Genomic DNA, 25,606 nt, shown 5'->3' on the forward strand with positions numbered 1-25,606 from the left:
CAGCATTTATTTCCCATCCCTAATTGCCCTTGGGAAGGTGGTGGTGAGTCACCTTCTTGAACCGCTGCAGTCCGTGTGGTGAAGGTACTCCCACAGTGCTGTTAGGTAGGGAGTTCCAGGATTTTGACACAGCGATATATTTCTAAGTCAGGATGGTGTGTAACTTGGAGGGGAACTTGAGGTGGTGGTGTTCCCATGCACCTGCTGCCCTTGTCGTTCTAGGTGGTAGAGGTCGCGGGTTTGGGAGGTGCTGTCGCAGAAGCCTTGGCGAGTTGCTGCAGTGCATCTTGTAGATGGTACACACTGCAGCCATAGTTCGCCGGTGGTGGAGGGAATGAATGTTCAAGGTAGTGGATGGGGTGCCAATCAAGCGGGCTGCTTTGTCCTGGATAGTGCCGAGCATCTTGAGTATTGCTGTAGTTGCATTCATCTAAGCAAGTGGAAAGTATTCCATCACACTCCTTATTTGTGCCTTGTAGATGGTGGAAAGGCTTTGGGGAGTCAGGAGGTGAGACACTTGCCACAGAATACCCAGCCTCTGACCTACTCTTGCAGCCACAGTATTTATGTGGCTGGTCCAGTTAAGTTTCTGGTCGATGGTGACCTCTAGGATGTTGATGGTGGTGGATTCGGTGATGGTAATCCTGTTGAAAGTCAAGGGGAGGGGGCAAGACTCTCTTTTGTTGGAGATGGTCATTGCCTGGCACTTGTGAGGCACAAATGTTACTTCCCACTTACTGACAGCTGGTATGTCAATTAGTTGTTTATTTAGTGACACCTGTAGCAGAAAGACTAGTCGTGTACACATAAAATAATCTGGGTAGAGCTTTCGATTAGTTAACCAAGGGCATAACTGAATTTCCGCTATGCGCTGCTGATGGGTGAGACTTTGTGTTGACAACACGGAGGGGAAAATTACCCAACTGGAGCCATTGCACCTTTTTTAGGATCGCTAGTGACACGCTAACTCATTGTTACCTCCTATCAAAAGAATTGTTAATGTTCACCCATTTCTGTTCATGCCACTCATCAATCAAACTGACAGGTGGATACAGGTTGCCTTTGATTGGATTTGTGTCTTGCGAATTTTGATCACCTTGCCCAATACAATCTGTACCTGCACTGATGCTCATTCTCACACAACACTCCGGTACAAAGGGGAAACACTGTCAGAAAAGACACCAACATCACTCACACGTCACACAAACTAGGTTAATAAATTGGATGCACTGTATTTGAACATTGTCCAGTGTTGGTGTTTGATTATGTAGAATAAGATAACAAATGATGGAGATTGATGGCAGTTGGAGAAGAGCAGAGGACAATGTTGTATATGGTATTTTAAGGCACTTTCATGATAACGTGTGGGAAGGATGGCTCCTCAAAGGGGCAACACAGGTACAAAGCTGAATGCATCTTGAATGAGCTTGACTTGGCGCGTTAGTCTTGCTGCACTAGCTGATGTAAGAAAACTGGTAGGCACTTGGTCAGAGTATTAAACAAGGCTTTAATTGGCTGTTTCACAACATGGAAGTCTAGTTATCCTTCACTAGTTCCTGTTTACAAAATGTCCCTGAGCAAGCTGGGCCCATGCCCGAGTATTTATACTCTCCCTGGAAAGCACCACCAGCAGGCCGCCCAGTTTATTTCATAAGTCATTTCTACATGAATGGCATGATTTATGTCATTCTTCTCACCTGAAAGATTGGAAGTCCGTCGGCTTCTTTCCACCGAATTAGTCGGACTAAGCATAGACGCAGTCATTTGGATCTCCGTCAGTGGCCGGAAGGCACGTCTCCTCGGACCGTGTTTTGGTCTCTGGGTCGCTTAGTTCGTACCAGCGGGCTAGCAAAGTCCGTGTCGCTTTGATCGACTGAGCGGGACTGAGGAGATCATGGCTCCAGGTGCGTTTGGATATCTGTTGGTGGCCGGAAGGCATGTCTCCTCGGCCCGTGTTTTGGTTGCTTCATTCGTACCAGCGGGCTGGCAGAGTCCATGTCGCCTTGCTTGACCTGAAGGGGACTGGGAAGATCATGGCTCCGGGGCCCCCACGGATGCAGAGCTGGCTTCACCCTGCCCAGTAGTTGGTGACTGACCGGTGTCCTGGCTTCGGGTGGCCATCCCGCGGGGAGCACTCTGTTCCCTGGGTTGATCCAGCATAATAGCTGGCAGATCCCTTGATGTCCCAGGTAGGGCATCATCCTCAGAGGAGCGCAGTGTATCAGCGTCATTGATACGGGTCCCACCATCGATTGGGTCCGTGGGACCAGTTGGGCAGGGAGCCAGGTCCCGAAGTGACACTGCGGATTCCCGGCCATCCGGGTACCGCACGTATGCGTATGTGGGATTGACATCCGTCAGTTCCACTTCATCGATGAGGGGATCACTCTTAGAGGATCGGACGAATCTTCAGAGCAGCACGGGGCCAGGAGTTGCCAACTATGATGGTAGGGACGTCCCATGAGTGGAGTGACGCTGGAACCCGAAGAATCGTTCGTGAGGAGTAGCATTGGTGGATGTAGAAAGAAGAGACCTGATGGAATGCAATGCATCAGTGAGCATAGTTTCCCACTGCTGGTCTGATAGGTTGTGTGACCTCAGTGCAAGATGAACAGACTTCCAAATGATAGCGTTGTATCTCTCAACCTGTCCATTTCCAATAGGATGATACGGTGTTGTTCTACTTGTGGCGATTCTCCATTGGGAAAGATAACTTTTGAGTTCGCTTGACATGAAGGAGGGACCCCGATCTGAGTGGATGAAATTGGCCGTACCGCAAAGGGAAAAGACCTGATCGAGGCATTTGATCACTGTGGAAGTAAGCATATTGGGACAGGGGAAAGCAAAGGGAAAGCATGTGTATTCGTCCACCATAGTAAGCAAGTAGGTGTTTCGCATTGAGGAGGGCTGTGGCCCCTTAAAGTCAATGCTGAGTCGCTGCATAGGCTGTGTAGCGTGTATGAGCGAGCCATCCGACAGATGGAAGAATTGCGGTTTTAAATCCTCGCAAATTCTACAAGTGGAGCATGTTCTTCTCACGTCTTCCGTAAAAAATGGAAGATTTTTAGATCGCACAAAGTGTAACATACGGGTAACGCCAGAATGCTATAAGTCAGTATGAAGATCCGCATGAGTCGAAGTTGACATGGAAGAGCAGAATGCACGCGTGAGGGTATCCGGGGCCACATTCTCTTTGCCGGGTCGATAATATATGGTGTAGCCAAAGACGGCCAATCCCATTCTCCAGAGCTGTATTTTGTTATTCTTGATGTTAGTGCATTTCCGGTTATCCAGCATAAAGGCCACGGAGCGCTGATTGGTTATAAGTGTGAAATGGCGACGAGTGAGAAAATGACTCCATTTACATACTGCGTCGATGATAGCCGTAGCCTCCTTCTCGACAGGAGGATAATGGAGTTCGCTACCCTGCACAATTCTGGACAGAAATGCAACGGGTCGACCACCTTGATTCAAGCTAGCCGAGATCACTACATCCAATACATCGCACTCGACCACGAAAGGGAGATTTTCATTGATGGAACGAAGTGTGGCTTTTTCCAGTTGTTGCTTGAGGAGGTCGAAAGCTGAAATTGCCGTTGCCTTCAACGGAAATGACTTTGCGTGAAGCAGGGGCTGGATCTTGTCGGAAAAGTGGGGTATCCACTTCGCATAATAGGCGAACATGCCGAGGGCCCAATGAAGAGAGCCGAGATTCGTAGGAGGAGGGAGCTCCTGAAGCAGACGAAGTTGCTCCGGATCCGGTTTGATGACACCATTGCCCACCCAGCAGCCAAAGATGTTGACTGATGGTACTGATTTCACAGATTTGGACTCGTTTAAGGTTAAGTTGCGACGACAGGGAATGTCAAGGAATTTCTGGAGGTTGGCATCATGCTCCTTCTGGTCATGACCAGCAATGGTGATATTATCCAGATATGGAAAAGTGTCCGTTAAGTTCTCCTGTTTGACTAGGCTATCCATTGCCCGTTGGAAGACAGTCACCCCATTGGTGACCCCAAATGGAAGGCGACAAAACTGGCAAAGCTGACCATTGGCCTCAAAGGCCGCATAGTTTTTGTCAGAGTCCTTTCACGGTACTTGATGATATGCGCTCTTTAAATCAAAAGTTGAAAATACCTTATAGTTGGCAAGGTTATTGACCATGTCATCAATGCGTGGTAGTGGGTAGGCATCCAGGTCGGTATACTGGTTAATAGTTTGCGAGTAATCGATGCAAAGACATTTCTTGTGTTGCTTCAGAGGATTTTTAACAACGACGACTTGAGCCCGCCAGGAAGATGAACATGGCTCAATGATACCTTCAGCTAGAAGGCGAGAGATCGCTGCCTTGATAAAGGATAGATCATCTTGGCTGAAATGTCGTGATTTAGTGACTATGGACTTACATCGGGGGGAGAGATTGGCAAACAAGGAGGGCTCGTCGAGCGAAGCCACCGAAAGCGCACAAAACGGTACTTTGGAAATAGTAAGCTCCAGTTTTGACCCTCAAAACTCAAAAGTGAGTCTTTTGTGTTGTTTCTGGAAATCCTGTCCCAGGAGCACATCACTGCATAGGTTTTTGAGCACCCCAAGCCGGGTGGAGAAATAAGTGCAGCCATTGAGAATAAGGTTGACAAGACAAAAGCCGGATGAGTTGGTGGTCAGTGTCATCAGAGCCATTGCAATTTCCCTGCCTGAGGGGTAAATACGCAGTTTTAACTTACTGACAGCCTGCTCACTGATGAAGCTGTCAGAGCTGCATGAGTTGATTAGTGCACTCAAAATGTGTCCATTTACCTAAACCTTTGTGGCTGCATGGGACAGGCTTTGGGGAAAACAGCTATGATGGGAGGAGGTGTAGTTTTACCCTTGACAGTTGTAACCTTAGTAGCGGCTCTTGTGGGAGGAGCAGTTTTATAGATAGCAGCTTTAAAACTAACGGGGCTCTTGACCGGTATACCTTAGAAAAGTGACCTTTCTTACTAACAGAGGTTCTTGACTGGCATACCTTAGAAAAGTGACCTTTCTTACTGCAATGACCGCAGGTTGCGTTATGAGCAGGACAAAATTTCCTATAGTGGAAGGCACCTCCACAGAAGAAAAACTTCCTTCCAGATTGCCAAGATGCCACTAGGGCAGGGCCATCATCAGTGAGGGCTTCTAGGGTAGGGTCGTCATCCGCTAGGATAGTGTAGTCATCAGCGAGGGCTTTTGCCCGAGGCCCATTGGAGGGGTCACCAAATGTAATAGCAGCAGTCCGTGCATGCGGTAAAAGATAGGCAGCTGCATTTTTTTTGCTAAGTCCAGAGAACATGCCTGGTCATAGGCAGCTGCATTTTTTTTGCTATGTCCAGAGAACATGCCTAGTCATAGGCAGCTTGTAACTTGAGGGTTTTATTCTCCAACAGATGCTGGCATATGAAAGGAGACGCAATTCTGTTAATAAAGGAATCATGAATTAATTCCTCCTGGTACTGTTCAGCTGAGACAGCTTTGAGATTACAATCCTTGCTGAGCCTGCAAAACTTTTGAAGGAATTCACCAAGTGATACCTGGGGTTGTTGTTGAGTTGTGGCCAGTAGATGCCGAGCAAAAATTTTGTTTGGGGCCTTAACATATAGTTGCTGTAGTATTTGGATAGCGGAGTCATAGTCTACACAGTCTTCAATATAGTCAAACACATGAGGCAATACATAATTGGAAAGTAACTCTAACTTTTCAGGAACATTCTCACCACACACCCTGAGGAAGTTGCTGAAGGTACGATACCAGTGTTTCCATACCTTAGCCATTGTAGGTGAATTCGGGTCCAGGTCAAGATGGGCGGGTCGGAGTAGTTTTTCCATGATGGATTGATTACTACCTCTGGTTCCCTTCTACGGTTTGAGTAGTAGCTGTCTGTTCCCAAAACCACTTAGAGCATGGAGCAGCAAACAGTCAATTAAATTGATGTAAGAAAACTAGTAGGTAATTGGTCAGAGTATTAAACAAGGTTTTAATCAACTGTTTCACAACTTGGAAGTCTAGTTATCCTTCACTAGTTCCTGTTTACAAAATGTCCCTGAGCAAGCTGGGCCCATGCCCGAGTATTTATACTCTCCCTGGACAGCACCACCAGCAGGCCGTCCAGTATATTTTATAAGTCATTCCTACATGAATGGCACGATTTATGTCACGAGCATTTCTGTATCTACATCCTCTTGGTTAGTGTTTGCTTCCTGCTCCATCCTGTTGGTAAGTATCTGCTTCCTGCTCTGCTCTTGATTCTGGGTCGCCCCCTCCTCCTCAATGGGTAGGATTATTTCAATAACAAAGTCATGCTGCATGCAGAAGAAATGATAATCTTGGAGACCCTGGAGGTGGCATATATTGTAAGGCAGCTCCTGAGTCTGTCCAGACATCTGAAGCACTCCTTCAAGATGCCAAGGCTACACTCAATATGAGCCGTGAAGTTGCATAGTTTCACTGTACTATGTTTTGTCACTGTCCATGGCTACAGCCAATGCCGAGAAAGATAGCCTTAATCTCCAAGGAGCCACACTTCCAGACTCCTTCCACTTTCAAATAAGCTTGGCACACGTGATTGTTTTAAATTGAATGAGTCATGATTGCTGCATGGGAAGTGAGCATGATATGGTGTTGGTGGTTATGTTGAAAAAAGAAAAGAAAGAAGTGCATTTATATAGCACCTTTCACAACCTCAGCATGTCCCAAGGTGCTTTACAGCCAATGAAGTACTTTTGAAGTGTAGTCACTGTTGTAATGTAGGAAATGCAGCACTCAATCAGCACACAGCAAGTTCCCACAAACAGCAATGAGCTAAATGACCAGATAATCTGTTTTTTAGTGATGTTGGTTGAGGGATAAATATTGGCCAGGATACCGAGAATATCTCCCCTGCTCCTTTATGTCAACCTGAAAGGTCAGATAGGACCTCGGTTTAACATCTCATCCAAAAGACGGTACCTCTGACAGTACAGCATTCCTTCAGTACTACACTGGAGTGTCACCATGGATTTCATGCTAAAGTCTCTGGAGTGGAGCTTGAACCCACAACATTCTGACTCAGAGGTGAGAGGGCTACCACTGAGAGAAGGATGCCTTTGCTTTGAGGAAAAAGAACTTCTTTCTGTTGATGTAAGATTTTTGTTCATTGTGTCTAGGAGGCCAATTGGCCAATGAATAAAAAGGATCACCCCCTGTACATTGGAAACATAGCAATCGGTGAAATAAGTCAGTCCCTTTATGCTGCTGCTCAGTGGGAAAGGAGCTGAAGGGGTTGTCCCTGTAGAATAAAGTCACGCACTTGTGGTCAGCAAATTAGCTGATACTACATTATATCCTGTATATATGATTCTGGAAGGAGTCAGAGGCATAAAAATCAAAGGCATATAAAAATGACAGGCACTGGAAAGGTCTATTTAGGAAGTCAGCTACAGGTCTCCATGAAGCAGATGACACAGCTCTGTAACTGCCTCTCTGCTAACCCTAAGCCTTAGGAGGCAGCGTTCCTCAATCATTGGCAGGTAGCTCTGCCTGGGCCTGAAGATACAGTGGGTAGCATAATGGTGGGTGAGAGCAGAACACCTGTGGTACTGTTTTGTATGCCCAGCATGACATCTCTGCTCTTCCTTGTCCTCCTCCATTAAATCAAGTGACAGTTGAGCCCCCTCGCTGCCTGCCAGTGAAAGAAATGATTGACATTGTTGCTGTTAGCTCATTATTCCCGATATAAAAGGTAGCTGGGCTCAAAAGTTTATTTCATATGGGCAGTGCACAGTGTGTGAAGACAGCAAAACTGCAGGCTCTCTGCTTAAATACCAATAGGACCCCAATCTGCATACCAGAGAATTGTATCACACAGTCTCTGCATGAAACCTCATCAGCTGCTGAAAAGCCTTGCAGCAATTTTTCGGCCAATGCCCAACTGATGGGAAACACAAGCGATTTTGAACTCTGGAAATTGCTGCTCAATTGCCACCAATGTAATGCATTGTGCTGACTGAAATTTTGAGGCCGTAATTGTGTAAACATGTCACTGTGAAGGCTGTGTGTTTTGTTTTTAAAGAAGAAGCCCCATAATAATAACGTCACTCATATCATTGGTACCAGACGGGGCTGAACACAATGAAGCTCCTTAACCAACTTTGAACAAAGGATGCTGCTCTACATCGATGTGCAGAGTGGGAGGTGTTCATTTTGTAGACATGGGTGGCAGACACCCACCAGCAGGGTAGTTCCAAATTCATAATGCTTTCCCCTAATTGGGGGAGCACTTAACATTAATGGCTCAATGCTCCCACCTAGAAAACAACAGTTTTCCTCTCATTACTTTTGAAGACAGCAGTAAATTGGCGAAGGCTAGCAGTTTGCTCGTAAATATATTTTCTCTCTTCAGGAACCAGTAATCTGCAGCAGCAAGCAGAGCAACATAGAGTACCAGAGCACGTAGTGCCACCAGTTACATTTGCACCTTACAGTAACTGGACACAATAACTGGACCTTGAGCTGATGACATATTTACTGCTGTTTGCAGGTTTTTTATCTTATGATCTTATGCAGAACAACCAGCCAGGTTTAGGAGAAGTCAGTTCTGTGTCTAAGACTATTTGTACTTGCTATAGTCTTAAAAACAAAAACTGTATTTAGAGATTTGTAAATTAAATGAAATTGTTTTCTAATTGTGTATATACACTCCATAAGTTTAGCGTTGGCACACAGTTGAAAACACTTCACACCAATGTTAAACTTGGAAAGTAAATCAGCTGCAAAGGCCCAAATTAACCCCGCAGCTAAGGAGTGAGACTGCCTCCTCCAGGCATTCGCGCCACACAAGTGCAAGGCTATGACCATTTTTAACAAAACGGAGTCTAACCACTTCCCCTTGACATTCAATGGCATTACCAACGTCGAATCCTCCACCATCAACATCCTGGGGGTCGCCATTGACCAGGGGGGAGGAGTGTGAAATATTAGATGAAATAAACATAGTGAGAGAGGAAGTATTAAGGGGTTTAGCAGCTTAAAAAGTGGATAAATCCCCAGGCCAGGCAAAGCAAAAGAGGAAATAGTAGAGGCCCTGACCATCATTTTTCAATCCTCTCTGGCTTCAGGTGTGGTGCCGGAGGACTGGAGGACTGCTAATGTGGTACCCTTGTTTAAAAAGGGAGAAAAGGATAGACAGAGTAATTACAGGTCAGTCAGCCCAACCTTGGTGGTGGGAAAATTATTGGAAAGAATTCTGAAGGACAGGATAAATCTTCATTTAGAAAGACACGGATTAATCAAGGATAGTCGGCACGGATTTGTTAAGGGAAGGTCGTGTCTGACAAACTTGATTGAATTTTTTGAGGAGATAACAAGGAGGGTAGATGAGGGTAGTGCATTTGATGTAGTGTATATGGACTTTAGCAAGGCTTTTGATAAGGTTCCACATGGCAGACTGGTCATGAAGCTAAAAGCCCATGGGATCCAGGGCAAAGTGCAAGTTGGATTCAAAACTGGCTCGGAGACAGGAAGCAGAGGGTAATGGTTGATGGGTGTTTTTGTGACTGGAAGGCTGTTTCCAGTGGGGTTCCACAGGGCTCAGTACTAGGTCCCTTGCTTTTTGTGGTATATATCAATGATCTCGACTTGAATATAACGGGTATGATTAAGAAGTTTGCAGATGATACTAAAATCAGCTGTGTGGTTGATACAGAAGAGAGAAGCTGTAGACTGCAGGAAGATATCAATAAATTGGTCAGGTGGGCAGAACATTGGCAAATGGAATTCAATCCGGAGAAGTGTGAGGTAATGCATTTGGGGAGGGCTAACAAGGAAAGGGAATACACATTAAATGGTAGGACACTGAGTAGTGTAGAGGAACAAAGGGACCTTGGAGTGCATGTCCACAGATCCCTGAAGGTAGCAGGCCAGGTAGATAAGGTGGTTAAGAAGGCATACGGAATGCTTGCCTTTATTAGCCGTGGCATAGAATACAAGAGCAGGGGGGTTATGCGTCAACTGTATAAAACACTAGTTAGGCCTCAGCTAGAGTACTGCGTGCAGTTCTGGTCACCACGTTGCAGGAAAGATGTGATTGCACTCGAGAGGGTACAGAGGAGATTTACAAGGATGTTGCCGGGAGTAGAGAATCTTAGCTATGAGGAAAGACTGGATAGGCTGGGTCTGTTTTCCTTGGAACAGAGGAGGCTGAGGGGAGACCTTAGTGCGGTGTATAAAATTATGAGGGGCATAGATAAAGTGGATAGAAAGGACCTATTTCCATTAGCAGAGGGGTCAAAAACCAGGGGGCACAGATTTAAAGTAATTGGTGGAAGGTTTAGAGGGGATTTGAGGGGAGATTTCTTCACCCAGAGGGTTGTAGGGGTCTGGAGCTCACTGCCTGAAAGGGTGGTAGAGGCAGAAACCCTAACAACATTAAAAAGTACTTGGATGTGCACTTGGGATGCTGTAAACTGCAGGGCTATGGACCAAGAGCTGGGAAGTGGGATTAGGCTGGATAGCTCTTTGTTGGCCGGCACGGACACGATGGGCCGAAATGGACTCTATCCGTGCTGTAACTTTCTATAATTCTATGATTCTAGAAACTTAACTGGACCAGCCACATAAATACTGTGGCTACAAGAGCAGGTCAGAGGCTGGGTATTTTGCGGTGAGAGACTCACCTCCTAGCCAACGTTCCCTTTAAGCTGCATGGCTACGCAGCGTTCCAGGGAACCCGCGCAACCTGCTCGCTGGCTTTTCAATGTAAAAACCACGCCTTTAAGGGGCTGCACGGCACCAAAAATAATTAGAGGGAACGTTGCTTCTAACTCCCTAAAGCCTTTCCACCACCTACAAGGTACAAGTAAGGAGTGTGATGGAATACTCTCCACTTGCCTGGATGAGTGCAGCTCTAACAACACTCAAGAAGCTCGACACCATCCAGGACAAAGCAGCCCGCTTGATTGGCACCCCATCCACCACCTTAAACATTCACTCCCTCCACCACCGGCATACCGTGGCTGCAGTGTGTACCATCTACAAGATGCACTGCAGCAACTCGCCAAGGTTTCTTCGGCAGCAGCCCGCAAACCACGACTTCTACCACCTAGAAGGGCAAGGGCAGCAGCCGCATGGGAACACCACCACCTCCAAGTTCCCCTCCAAGTCACACACCATCCTGACTTAGAAGTATATCGCTGTTCCTTCATCGTCGCTGGGTCAAAATCCTGGAACTTCCTACCTAACAGCACTGTGGGTGTACCTTCATCACATGGACTGCAGCGGTTCAAGAAGGCAGCTCACCACCACCTTCTCAAAGATACTCAGGGATTGGCAATAAAAAAGCTGGCCTTGCCAGTGACACCCACATTCCGTGAATACATTTTAAAAATGGCATGTTCATTCGCTTAACTCTGGTGTCAACTGGAGCCCCAACACTAAATTCATGCTGCAGAGTCATGCAAACATATGAAAAGGAGTGTAGAGTCAACCCACTTTGCACCGTTCAACAGCTATTGTGTGAATGCACCTTTAATTTCTGGAAAAACTTTGTTTGGCATGAAATAAAGTTTTGTTAAGCATCACTTTTGGGTATCTATACCTCATTCAGCATTCTACTGACATGCTTTATCACATTACACAATGGAAGATCAGTATCAATAATAGTTACCATAACTACAGTGTCTTCTGAATTAGATAGGAAGTGAATAGGACTGTTGGACATTTCCCACTGTGAATGAAACTTCACAAAATCTGAGTCCATTGTTAGCATATAAATGTATTTAATATTGGGGGCCACTGATGGCCATGCCTTCAGCTGCCAAGGCCCTAAGCTCTGGAATTACTTTGCATCTGTCTTCACTAAAGAAGAGGATGCTGCCAATGTCATGGTAAAGGAGGGGAAAGCAGAGAAACTGGATAGAATAAACATTGATGAAGAAGAGGCACTTAAAAGGTTGGCAGTGCTCAAAGTAGAAAAGGCACCCAGTCCGGATGGGATGCATCCTAGGTTGCTGAGGGAAGTAAGGGTGGAAATTGTGGAGAACCTGGCCACAATCTTCCAATCTTCCTTAGATATGGGAGTGGTGCCAAAGGACTGGAGGATTGCAAATGTTACAGCCCCATTCAAAAAAGGGGAGAGGAATAAACCCAGTAACTACAGACCAGTCAGCCTAACATCGGTGGTGGGGAAATTTTCAGAGAATATGGCCGCGATTTTCCCTACCTCAGCGGGTCTGTGGCGGGCAACATTGGTGGCGGGTCATGACCCCGCTGCTGGCTCCAGCCCACTCCGTTGAATGAATTTCCCCTGATTGGGCTTGTTAAGCTCGCCCAATGCATTTCCCAGTCCAATTGAAGAAAGTGGGTCTGATGACATAATTTGATGACGCGTCATCAGCCGGTTTCCTTAAAGGGACCATGCGCAAATTTACTTTGACATTTGTGCTGTCAGTGTTCTACAGCATTGAGGTGCTGCAAACACTGACAAGCACTGCACAAAGGTGCAGGGCTCCACCCAGGCTCTCCCATGACTCCCTCCATATGCTTATGGAGGGAGTCACAGCACACAGGGAGGTCCTCTTCCCTTCCAATGTGTGGAAGAGACATCCCTAGGAGATCAACGCAGCCAGGTTGCACATTGCAGAGGAGGACACAAGAAGGGATGTCATCAGGAGGACCAGGCTGCAGTGGCACAAACCTTTCAATTACCTCAATAGATCTTGAAATGTTACTGCAAGGCCACACACAACCACATCCTGCAGTGCCACTCATCACATTCCCATCACTCTGCCTTCCCTACCCTACTCCTACACATCCTTACTCACACCAACTTACCTTGCACTTCTACCCATCCCTCTCTATCTACATTATCACTTACCCATCTCACTAACCACCCCTCACACTCACCCTCATCCTAGTCCAATCATACCAAGTAACAACACAAAAGTGTAGGCACTTGGGTGTTTTAGCCAATGCTCATGTGAAGTTTCTGTTAATGTGCTGTCAAACATTGAAATCTTTATTTTCAACACTTTGTGTTCTTGACAGATTTGTGTGCACCTTTGGAAGTGGCTTAGTTAATTGCAATGATGAGACATAATGGCACCCCCGCAATGGCGATGAATGTGAAAGGAATGGATTGGGCATTGTAGGGATGCTTTATGTTGTTGGTATGTGGTGGTACCAACCTGGCGCAGCGTTGTTGGTGCTGCTGGTGTGCCTGCTGATGCTGGTGTTGCGGCTGATTGTGGTCAGATTCTGAGGGCCAAGGTGAGAGAGTATAAACCGTACCCATGCTGATGGAATAGATGACAGGTGAGGTTGAGATGACAGAAGCGATCTGTCAATGATGAGAGAGGTTGTTCCAATGAGGTGACACTGGATACAGAGTTTGCTCCAAACACTTGTAAGCTGCATAAAGCTCAATCAGTCTTCCAAATGCAGTAAGCAACAGCTTCTGAGCTTGGAAAGTAAAAAGCTGTGAGATGAGAGCTTTTATAGCATATTTCAAGCTGTCAATTAATGAGATGATTCGATGGCCATTCAACTCCCACCCAGCTGAAAATACATGATCCCCAAGCAGCGAGGACCCCGTTGGTGAGCTGGTAAATATTAACGGTGAGTTCAAAATTGTTGTTAATCCTCTGTTAACAAGGTCATAATGACCTGAATTGCCTTAGCGCTGACAGACTCGACATTTGGTAAAGGCGTATGGCGGCGGGGTCCCGCGTGCTGGCACAGACTCGATGGGCTGAATGGCCTCCTTCTGTGCATAAATGACTGTATGGGCGCGATCTTGCCAGCCCTGGGGAGGCAAGTATGGAGGCGGGACTGCCAGGAATATGGCAGAATTTGGGGGCGGGTGCCCAATCCACCCCCAACCCGCCCCATGCCATGTTGCCAGGAGGCGGGTCCCGTCTCCTTGGAGGCAGGAAGGAGATTACATCCACTTAACTGCCTGTTAACAGGTAGTTAACAGGCAGATAAGAGTATTATCCCCATTTTACCTACACAAGTGCAGGCTTCCCGAAGGCTCCGAAGCCCGCCAGGGTCATCGAGGCGAGTAGTTGGTCTGCGGGGGTCGGAGGAATGCAAAAATGCGCTGTGAAGGTAAGTGATGGGTGCAAGTGTGGAGAGGTGAGTATGTGAGGTAAGTGGAAAGTGTTAAAAAAGTTTACTTACCTTTGTTTCTTCTTGCAGGCTTCAAGAGTTGGGTATGCAGAGAGTCTCGCATCTCACCGGCAGAGATGACAGATGGCTGTTGCATTCTCCAATGCAGCAACTATCTAGCTTCTGCAAAAGAAAGAGGTTTGATGAGACTTGAATTCAAGAACTCATTAAACTACAGAGAATGTCAGTGTTTGACAGCTTCACAGAGCTGTCAAAGAGGACAATTCATCTTTCAAAAAATGTTGACAGATGAAACATCATACGCTTACATTCTCAGTAACCGTCTTTCCCTTAATTGGCCTGCTAAGCCCGCTGGACGGACTTAACAAGGTCAATCAAGGGAAAATAGCGTGGGTTGGCCACAAATCGATGTAGGCGGGACATCAACCCGACAAGCAGCAGTCCTGCCTCCAACGCGCCCCCATTGACTTTATGGGCTCGATTTTCAGTGTGCCGTGGAGTCGGGATTGGAGGCGTGCGGGAGGTTAAATTCCCAAAATCGGGGGTCCCGACCCCATCCCGCCCCCAACCTGCCTCCATGCCCGTTTCAAAGGAGGTGGGTACCCGCCCTGCACTGGGACCCACCTCCCCGAGACGGGAAGGGATTAGTGCCAATTAACTGCCTGTTAACAGGCAGTTAACAGGCAGTTTTTAGCCTAATCCCTATTTTTAAGCTTGAACTGTGGGATTCCAGACGGCTCCAAACCACACCAAGTTGGAGGTGTCAGGCCGTCGGGTTGAAGGGCTTGGAGGGGTCGAGATGTCGGTGTTCAGGTGAGTGATGTGTGCATGAGTGCAAAGGTAAGTGTGATTGGTGTGTCTAAAGTGATTAAGGAAGTGTAAATTACCTTTTCTTACCTTTTCAGCCTTCCTTTCTTTAGGTTCGGGGAGTCCCTCATCTCATCGGCACAGAAAGCAGAATGGCTGCGAACTGTCAAAAGTGACAGCCTGCAGCTTTCTGTGCAGGAGAGATTTCTAACTGAGTCTGTGAAGAAGGACTCATGTTATAAGTAAAACTGTCAGTGTTTGACAGCTTCAAACAGCTGTGAAACAAAACGTCTTGACAGATGAAATTTCAGTCTGTGATGTCACCTGTTGCCGGGTGGCCCTTAATTGGCCTGCTGAGCCCGCTGGGTGGGCTCAACAAGGCCAATCAAGTTAAAATCAGGTGGATTGGCCGCATCTCGATGGAGGCGGGACTACAACCCCGAAAGTTGTAGTCCCGCCTCCAACACGACTCCTGAATGAAAATCCAGCCCTATGACTTTCCCACCCGACCCGCCACCAGTCACGCCCGCTGACCTCCCAGAAAATTCCCCCCATTATTCTGGGACAAAATTAATTGACACTTGGAAAAATATGGGTTAATAAATGAAAGTCAGCATGATTTGTTAAAGGCAGATTGTGTTTGTCTAACTTGATTGAGTTCTTTGATGAAGTAATGGAGAGGGTTGATGAAGGTAGTGCAGTTGATGCCATGTCTTTCAAAAAGCGTTTGATAAAGTATCACATAATAGTTTTGTTAGCAAAATTGAAACCCATGGAATAAAGGGGTAGTGGCTGTGTGGCAACAAAACTGGCTAAGTGACAGAAAGCAGAGAGTTGTGGTGAATGGTTGTGAATGGAGGGAAGTGTACAGTGATGTTGCCCAGGGATCAGTGTTGGGACCACTGCTCATTTTGATACATATTAATGACATGGACTTAGGTATACAGGGCATCATTTCAAATTTTGCAGATGACACGAAATTCGGAAATGTAGTAATAAGTAAGGAGGACAGAAACAGACTTCAGGAGGACCTAAGCAGACTGGCAAAATGGGCAGACATGTGGCAGGTGAACTTTAACACAGTAAAGAGTGAACTGATTCATTTTGGTAAGAAGAATGAGGAGAGGCAATATAAGCAAAATGGTACAATCTTAAAGGCATTGCAGGAACAGAGAGACCTAGGAGTGTATGTACACAAGTCTTTGAAGGTGGCAGTGCAAGCTGAGAAGGCTGTTAAAAAGGCATACAGGATCCTTGGCTTTATAAATAGAGGCATGGGGGGCGATATTCCCACTGGAGGCGAGCTGGAGGCAGGTTTCAGTTTGGGTGTGTTTGAAACCCGCCTCCACTGATAGGTTTCAAAATTTTGTGATTTTCCCATGATTGGCCACTTGATTTCAGAGGTGTGGGATGCCCTTGCTCAATTTGTGTTTTGGGACTGAAACTCACCTATGTTGGCAGCACTTTTCCACTCTGATATAATGGCTTCTGGCTCACTCCACAGCATTTCTGTTTCTCCTGCACCACCTCCAACATCTTTTGAGGAACCTAGGTTCAATTCCAAGGCAAGGGCCTACACGAGTCTCTCAGATGAGGTGCTGCAAATGTTGATTAGGGAGTGAGAGCTAGCATGGAGGTGCTCTTCCACTCATCTTGGAGGAAGAGGCCTGCCAAAGAAACCAAGGCTGTGAGGGTACAGCTGGCAAGGGATATAACCTCCAGATCAGTATGCAGATTGGGAGACTGTTTCTGTGTATTGATGAAATGCCATCCCTGTTGGAAAGCTTTAAAATGATTTGAAGCCAAAATGTTGGTGTTATGCCATCTATTCTTCCGCCTTAGGCAGCTCCACATTGCAGGCGCCGCCACACTTGCATTGTTTGGTTGGTGACCTGAGTGAAAGGAGGCCAAAGAGTCATGTCCATTGTCAATGAAGTCCTAGGATAGAGCCAAGGACATGTGCGAACTTGGGCAACCTATGCAAATCTGGCCATGATAAGTTCATCCCTTGCATCCCTGACAGCCATGTGCTCGCATGCTGCCACTGCCACTGGTCGATACACCCGCGCTCTGACGATCTCCTGCTCCTCCTCCTCCTGCTCCTCCAGATCCTCCTCCTCCTCATCAGCCTCCTCCTCCTCTTCATCTAAGGAGGGCTGGAACTGAGCCGCTTGCTCATCAGAAACCTGCAAGCCACGACGCTGTGCGATGTTGTGCAGTGTACAGCAGGCTACTGTAAAGGAAATAGCCATATTCCAAGAGATACACCATCCTATGAATAGATTTCTGATATTATTAAAACATGAAAACTGGGTTTAAAAATCTAACAGCCTCAACGACACAGGCTGCAAACAGAACACAGGCTTTTGAAATGGGAATTGATTGTTGATACAAAAACAATGGCCCTACTGAAACAGCAAGTTACAGTTTCCCGAATATCTGCAGTTTGGAACCAACACAATAGCAATGCCCAAGTAAAGTGTTAAAAACTGACACTTCAAACAGAAACACAGAATATTAAAAAACCATGTGCCTATGATAAAAGTAACATCAAATGAAAGACAGGAAACATAAGTCAGTAAAATAACCAACTAAGATGGCTAGGAAAACAAATATCCTAGTTGAAGTGTTTTTGATATACATGCTGTAAAAGGTGCAAACAGAACACTTTGAAAATATGACTTCAATAGATGACACCAAGCAATCACCTGGTTTTTGTATTGAAAACAGAATAGTTAGTAGACACAACGTCTGCTTTCAAACAGCAGAGGTGATTTTAGAATTGAATGGAAGTCCTTCGATAAGAATGGCATCAAATAGATACATAAGTTATAACCATTTTATGATAAGTTTTGAAACACCTATACAACCGTCAGAAGTCTGCAAGCTAACAGTTGAATTGGCAGTAAGTATAGAAAAAAGTCAACAGGAAGATGACTAGAGATAATTAGCTTACATCAGCAGAAAACTTCAAAGGGTAAACCACTAAAAAAAGGTATAAAAATAGAGCTTTTTGGATAGAAAGTCAGAAGTCGCTGGAAAGGGCAAGCAATTCTCAACTTCAGAGGCATGCTCTGTAAGTTGTTAATTCTTTGAGTCTCGAGGATCAAAAAGGTACTCTTATTTGATTTTGGTGGATATTCTGGATTAATAATAATAGAAATGTAAAAATGTATGAAGTTAAGATTTGAGAATAAGGATCTCTGAGAATAAGAAATGTAAGCTATTTGTATTTTGAACTGTTAAAGTCGCGATTGACTCACAAGCTGTTAACTGTATGTTGGCTCGTAAATAAAACTATATATTTTTAGAATTGTCTCAAATAATATTTCTGTATCAAACTCGCAAACTCAATTTCTGTACACTCTTTTGTAAGGAGTTGCAGGATTCTGGGGGGGTTTCCAGAGAGAGATAGCCTGGCCCACAGCCCCGAGACCGGAGAAACAGCGGACCTGCGCGGGAGCAGCCCGAGGCGGGAGAGCTTAAAGGCTTGAGAGGGAGCAGTCAGAGGCACCGAGGCCCACAGCCCCGAGACCGGAGAAGCAGCGGACCTGCGCGGGAGCAGCCCGAGGCGGGAGAGCTTAAAGGCTTGAGAGGGAGCAGTCAGAGGCACCGAGGCCCACAGCCCCGAGACCGGAGAAGCAGCGGACCTGCGCGGGAGCAGCCCGAGGTGGGAGAGCTTAAAGGCTTGAGAGGGAGCAGTCAGAGGCACCGAGGCCCACAGCCCCGAGACCGGAGAAGCAGCGGACCTGCGCGGGAGCAGCCCGAGGCGGGAGAGCTTAAAGGCTTGAGAGGGAGCAGTCAGAGGCACCGAGGCCCACAGCCCCGAGACCAGAGAAGCAGCGGACCTGCGCGGGAGCAGCCCGAGGCGGGAGAGCTTAAAGGCTTGAGAGGGAGCAGTCAGAGGCACCGAGGCCCACAGCCCCGAGACCGGAGAAGCAGCGGACCTGCGCGGGAGCAGCCCGAGGCGGGAGAGCTTAAAGGCTTGAGAGGGAGCAGTCAGAGGCACCGAGGCCCACAGCCCCGAGACCGGAGAAGCAGCGGACCTGCGCGGGAGCAGCCCGAGGCGGGAGAGCTTAAAGGCTTGAAAGGGAGCAGTCAGAGGCCCGACCAATCCAGGTTCCAGGAGAGAGGTAAAAAGTAATCCAAGTGTGACGTCACCAGGGAGCAGGTAAGTGATTGGTTGGTGAGTATTTCTCTCTTTTCAATACAAGCTTGAATTCTGTGGTGTTAAATTTCTGTGGTGTAGTGGGGACAGTTGGTAAATAAAGCGCCCTAGAGTATACCTGTAACTGGGGTATTGAATAAATTTTTAAATTAATTAAAGGAGTAAGTCATGGCAGGAGAACTCAGACCCGTGTTCTGCTCCTCTTGCTCCATGTGGGAAGTCAGGCATGCTGCCAGTGTCCCTGACGACCATGTGTGCAGGAAATGCATCCAGCTGCAGCTACTTGTAGACCGCATTGTGGCGCTCGAGCTGCGGGTGGATGAATTTTGGAGCATGCGCGATGCTGAGAGGCTCGTGGATAGCACGTTTAGCGAGTTGTTCACGCCTCAGGGTAGGGCAGCACAGGGGGTGACCATCAGGTGGAGCAACAAAGGCAGGCAGGTAGTGCAGGGAACCCCTGCGGACATCCCCCTTTCAAACAAGTATACCGCTTTGGATACTGTTGAGGGGGATGACTCACCAGGGGAAGGCAGCAGCAGCCAACTTCCTGGCACTGGGGGTGCTCCTGCTGCCCAAGAAGGGGGGAAAAAGAGTGTGAGAGCAATAGTGGTAGGGGATTCTATAGTAAGGGGAACAGATAGGCGTTTCTGTGGCCGTAGACGTGAATCCAGGATGGTTTGTTGCCTCCCTGGTGCCAGGGTCAAGGATGTCACTGAGCGGCTGCAGGGCATTCTGGAGGGGGAGGGTGAACAGCCACTGGTCGTGGTCCACATTGGTACCAACGACATAGGTAAAAAGAGGGATGAGGTCCTGCAGCAAGAATTTAGGGAGCTAGGTGAAGGATTAAGGAGCAGGACCTCAAGGGTTGTAATCTCTGGATTACTCCCGGTGCCACGTGCTAGTAATATAGGAATAGGAAGATAGAACAGATGAATGCGTGGCTAAAGGGATGGTGCAGGAGGGAGGGCTTTAGTTTCCTGGATCACTGGGTCTGCTTCTGGAAAAGGTGGGACTTGTACAAGTCGGACGGTTTACACCTGAACCAGAGGGGAACCAATATTCTTGCGGGGAGGTTTGCTAGCACTGCTGGGGGGGGGTTTAAACTAACTTGGCAGGGGGATGGGGTACAGAGTGGAGCTATAGTAGGGGGTGATTTGCAGCCAAATACAGAGGGAAAATCAAGTCAGCTGGGAAGGCAGAGCAAATATGTGAAGGCAAAAGAGAATATGGCAGGGCTGGAAGGCATTTATTTTAATGCAAGGAGTCTTGCAAATAAGGTGGATGAACTGAAGTTGTTGTTGAACACATGGGAGTACGATATTGTTGCTATCACGGAGACATGGTTGAGGGAGGGTCAGGACTGGCAGCTCAATATTCCGGGGTATAGAATCTTCAGGCGAGACAGAGGGGGGTGTAAAAGGGGAGGGGGTGTTGCAATATTAATTAAGGAGTCAATTACTGCTGTAAGGAGGGATGATATATTAGCGGGTTCCTCTAATGAGGCCATATGGGTAGAACTTAAAAACAAAAAGGGGCAAGCACTTTGCTGGGAGTGTACTATAGGCCCCCAAACAGTCAGGGGGAGATAGAGGAACAGATATGTAGGCAAATCTCAGAAAAGTGCGAAAATAATAGGGTAATAATAGTGGGGGATTTCAACTTCCCCAATATAAATTGGGATAGTCAGAGTGTGAAAGGCTTAGAGGGTGCAGAATTCTTAAAGTGCATCCAGGAGAGCTTTTTGAGCCAACATGTAGAAAGTCCTACAAGAGAGGGGGCGGTACTGGACCTAATTCTAGGGAATGTAGCCGGGCAAGTGGTGGAAGTGTCAGTAGGAGAGCATTTTGGCGACAGTGACCATAATTCGGTGAGATTTAAGGTGGTCATGGAAAAGGACAAAGACGGCCCGGAAATAAGGGTTCTAAATTGGGGGAAGGCCGGTTTTAATATGATAAGGCAGGATCTGGCCAAAGTGGACTGGGAGCAGCTACTTATAGGAAAATCCACATCAAAACAGTGGGAGACTTTCAGAAGGGAAATAGAGAGAGTACAACGCCAACATGTTCCTGTAAAGGTCAAGGGTGGGACCAACAAGCAAAGGGAACCTTGGATGACAAGGGATATACAAAAATGCATTAGGAATAAAAGGGGGGCTTTTGGCAGTTACAAAAGACTAAAGACGGAAGAAGCCCTAGAGGAGTATAAAAAGTGCAGGGGCGTACTTAAAAAAGAAATTAGGAGGGCGAGGAGGGGCCATGAAATAACACTGGCGAGCAAAATAAAGGAAAATCCTAAGATGTTTTATAAGTATATTAAGGGCAAGAGGATAACCAGGGAAAGGGCAGGGCCCATTAGGGACCAAAGTGGCAATCTGTGTGTAGAGCCAGATGAGGTAGGCGGGGTTTTAAATGAATTTTTTGCATCTGTGTTCACTATGGAGAAAGACGATGCAGACATAGAAATCGGGCAAGGGGACTGTGACATACTTGAACATATTAGCATCGAGAGGGAGGAGGTGCTAGCGGTTTTAGCAGGCCAAAAAGTGGATAAATCCCCAGGCCCGGACGAGATGTATCCCAGGCTGCTGTGGGAGGCAAAGGAGGAGATTGCAGGGGCTCTGACACAAATTTTCAGAACCTCTCTGGCCACAGGGGATGTACCAGAGGACTGGAGAACAGCTGACGTAGTACCATTATTCAAGAAGGGTAGCAGGGATAAACCAGGGAATTACAGGCCAGTGAGCCTAACATCTGTGGTAGGGAAATTATTGGAAAAAATTCTGAGGGACAAAATTAGTCTCCACTTGGAGAGGCAAGGATTAATCGGGGATAGTCAGCATGGCTTTGTCAAGGGTAAATCATGTCTGACAAATCTGATTGAATTTTTCGAGGGGGTGACTAGGGGGGTGGATGAGGGAAATGCTGTGGATGTGGTTTACATGGACTTCAGTAAAGCTTTTGACAAAGTCCCGCATAGGAGACTGGTCAAGAAGGTAAGAGCCCATGGGATCCAGGGTGCCTTGGCGCGTTGGATCCTAAACTGGCTGAGTGGCAGGAGGCAGAGGGTGATGGTCGAAGGTTGCTTTTGTGACTGGAAGCCTGTGTCCAGTGGGGTACCTCAGGGATCGGTGCTGGGTCCCTTGTTGTTTGTGATCTACATAAATGATTTGGATGAGAATGTAAAAGGTATGATCAGTAAGTTCGCAGATGACACGAAAATTGGTGGGGTGGTAAATTGCGAGGAGGAAAGCCTCAGGCTACAGGACAATATAAACGGGTTGGTCAGATGGGCGGAAAAGTGGCAAATGGAATTTAACCCTGAAAAGTGCGAGGTGATGCATTTTGGACGGACAAATAAGGCAAGGGAATACACAATGAGTGGTAGGACCCTAGGAAGTACAGAGGGTCAGAGGGACCTTGGTGTACATGTACATAGATCCCTGAAGGCAGCGGAACAGGTAGATAAGGTGGTTAAAAAGGCATATGGGATACTTGCCTTCATTAGCCGAGGCATAGAATATAAGAGCAGGGAGGTTATGATGGAGCTGTACAAAACGCTGGTGAGGCCACAGCTGGAGTACTGTGTGCAGTTCTGGTCGCCTCACTATAGGAAGGATGTGATTGCTTTGGAGAGGGTGCAGAGAAGATTCACCAGGATGTTACCTGGGATGGAGCGCCTCAGCTATGAAGAGAGGCTGGACAGGCTGGGGTTGTTTTCCTTGGAGCAAAGAAGGCTGAGGGGGGACCTGATTGAGGTGTACAAAATGATGAGGGGCATAGATAGGGTAGATAAAGAGGAACTTTTCCCCTTAGTAGGGGGTCAATAACAAGGGGGCATAGATTCAGGGTAAGGGGCAGGAGATTTAGAGGGGATTTGAGGAGGAACTTCTTCACCCAGAGGGTGGTTGGAATGTGGAACTCAATGCCTGAAAGGATGGTAGAGGCAGGAACCCTCACAACATTCAAGAAGCATTTGGATGAGCACTTGAAATGCCATTGCATACAAGGCTATGGACCAAATGCTGGAAAATGGGATTAGACTGGACAGGGATGGGTGGGCGGCGCAGACACGATGGGCCGAAGGGCCTCTTTCTGTGCTGTAAAACTCTATGACTCTATGACTCTATGACCTTTAGATCCAATTAAGCGTCTTATAGAATTCGGCTATCTCTAACTTTCGTTGAAGGTGAAAGTCTGGGGAATACACCTGACCTGGGGTAGCCCGAAAAGGGCTAGGACTATCCCTTCACCACGACCATTCTGGAGAACCTGTATGGTGTATACCACCTGATTGGTCAAGGCAACAGAAGCACATCTTCATCAATCCAATGGTCTGCTCTATGATGGACCTGGTCGAAGTGTGGCTGGCATTGTAGCGCTCTTGAGCCTCGTTAGCTGGCCTCCTGATCAGCATCATTAGCCACTTCTTCAGGGGGTAGCTTTTGTCACCAAGGAGCCATCCATTAAGTTGGCTAGGTGGATTGAAAAGCAGAGGAACATTAGAGTGCCGAAGGATGAAAGATTCATGGCAACTTCCACAGAACTTCGCGCAAACATGCAAGAACTCCTTGTGGTTACACACCAGCTGAACGTTGAGGGAATGGAAGCCCTTTCAGTTGACAAAGATAGTTGGGTTGCGATGGGGCACCCTAATAGCCACATGTCTGCAGTCTATGATGCCCTGCCCATAGAAACATAGAAGATAGGAGCAGGAGTAGGCCATTCGGCCCCTCGAGCCTGCTCCGCCATTCAATGAGATCATGGCTGATCATCCAAATTCCGTACACTGTTCCTGCCTTCTCTCCATATCCCTTGATCCCTTTAGCCTTAAGAAATATATCTAACTCCTTCTAAAATATATTTAATGAATTGGCCTCTACTGCCTTCTTTGGTAGAGAATTCCACAGGTTCACAACTCTCTGGGAGAAGAAATTCCTCCTCATCTCTGTCCTAAATGGCTTACCCCTTATCCTTAGACTGTGACACCTGGTTCTGGACTCCCCGAACATCGGGAACATCCTTCCTGCATCTAGTCTGTCTAGTCCTGTTAGAATTTTATAAGTTTCAATGAGATCCCCTCTCATTCTTCTAAACTCCAGTGAGTACAAGCCCAATCGACCCAATCTCTCCTTATACGTCATCCCTGCCATCCCAGGTATCAGCCTGGTGAATCTTCGCTGCACTCCTTCCATGGCAAGAACATCTGTCCTCAGATAAGGCGCCCAAAACTGCACACAATACTGAAGGTGTGGTCTCACCAAGGCCCTGTACAATTGCAGCAAAACATCCTTGTTCCTGTACGCAAATCCTCTCGCTATGAAGGCCAACATACCATTTGCCTTCTTAACCGCCTGCTGCACCTGCATGCTTACCTTCAGCGACTGGTGCACAAGGACACCGAGGTCGCGTTGCACTTCCCCTTCTCCCAATCTATTGCCATTCAGTTAATAATCTGCCTTCTTGTTTTTGACACCAAAGTGGATAACCTCGCATTTATCCACGTTATATTGCATCTGCCATGCCTCTGCCCAACCACCCAACCTGTCCAAATCATCCTGGAGTTTCTTGGCATCCTCCTCACAGCACACACGCCCACCCATCTTTGTGTCATCTGCAAACTTGGAGATATTACATCTAGTTCCCTCGTCCAGATCATTAATATATATTGTGAATAGCTGGGGTCCTAGGACCGATCCCTGCGGCACCCCACTAGTCACTGCCTGCCACTCGGAAAAAGAGTTGTTTATTCCAACTCATTGCTTTTTGTCTGCCAACCAGTTCTCTATCCAAGTCAATACCTTGCCCCCAATCCCATGTGCCTTAACTTTACATGCTAATTTCTTGTGCGGGACCTTATCGAAAGCCTTTTCAAAGTCCAAATACACCACATCCACTGGTTCTCCATTATCTATTTTACCAATTACATCCTCAAAAAATTCCAGTAGATTAGTCAAGCACGATACACCTTTTGTAAATCCATGTTGACTTTGTCCGATCCGGTCACTGCTTTCCAAGTGCCCTGCTATTACATCTTTTATGAAATTTGTGAATTTTAGTTTGTTAAAAAGTTAATTATTTGAAGTGTGTTTAATTTTTAAGTGTAGATTAAACTGTTGGGGAGTTTAACCCGGATGTAGAATCCGGGTATAAAAGGGGCGGGACTAGCGCTTGTGCACGGAGTGCTGTGCATTCAGTGCTGCTAGAGTTTGGTAAGAGGGAGAAAAGTCATTTAAGTGTATTTTGTGAATTTTAGTGTGTTAAAAAGTTAATTATTTGAAGTGTGTTTAATTTTTAAGTGTATATTAAACTGTTGGGGAGTTTAACCCGGAAGTAGAATCCAGGTATAAAAGGGGCGGGACTCGTGCTTGTGCATGGAGTGCTGTGCATTGAGTGCTGCTAGAGTTTGGTAAGAGGGAGAGTTCGGGCAAGTGGGAGGTGAGGGTGTGTTTTTTGTTCTGTTTTCCCCACTCCCAGGCTTAGACAGCACTGTGGAAGTGGAGCAGCGAGACGA

The sequence above is a fragment of the Somniosus microcephalus genome, chromosome 1 (genome assembly GCF_052327205.1).
Source record: "Somniosus microcephalus isolate GS21.2 chromosome 1, FLI_Smic_1.0, whole genome shotgun sequence".
Lineage (NCBI taxonomy): Eukaryota > Metazoa > Chordata > Chondrichthyes > Squaliformes > Somniosidae > Somniosus > Somniosus microcephalus.